Source organism: Penaeus monodon, chromosome 22 (assembly GCF_015228065.2).
Source record: "Penaeus monodon isolate SGIC_2016 chromosome 22, NSTDA_Pmon_1, whole genome shotgun sequence".
In the NCBI taxonomy this organism is placed as follows: Eukaryota; Metazoa; Arthropoda; class Malacostraca; order Decapoda; family Penaeidae; genus Penaeus; species Penaeus monodon.
In genome coordinates this window covers 708,389-708,691 of record NC_051407.1, presented here as the reverse complement: position 1 = coordinate 708,691, position 303 = coordinate 708,389, and the positions used below count along the sequence as shown (strand labels likewise).

Genomic DNA, 303 nt, shown 5'->3' with positions numbered 1-303 from the left:
AATTTTCTTCAGATGGAAGTTTTGTTGTTTGATGTTAACTTAAGTAAGATTTGGTACTTTTTGTGCCTACTTTTTCTTGGCAACTCTACTGATACTGTCTTGAGATCCAAGGCATTCTCTCTCTCATTCTTTTCTGAAAATACAAATTTACTTGACTGATTGTATGCCTAGCACAATAGTTAAGGCAACACTAGGCCTTACTAACTTGACCTCATTGTATAGTTTTGTCTCACTGAGAGATAGATTTAGATAGATATTTACAGGCATAGAAAGACATAGAAGGTACAGACAGACACAGACAGA

General features: G+C 35.0%; 1 protein-coding gene across 1 annotated transcript in view; it reads left to right on the top strand.

Moving 5' to 3' along the window:
• Window positions 1–303, top strand: part of LOC119586797 (protein C19orf12 homolog) — a gene marked incomplete in the record, with an annotated part of 17,887 nt that overhangs the window by 4,296 nt on the left and 13,288 nt on the right.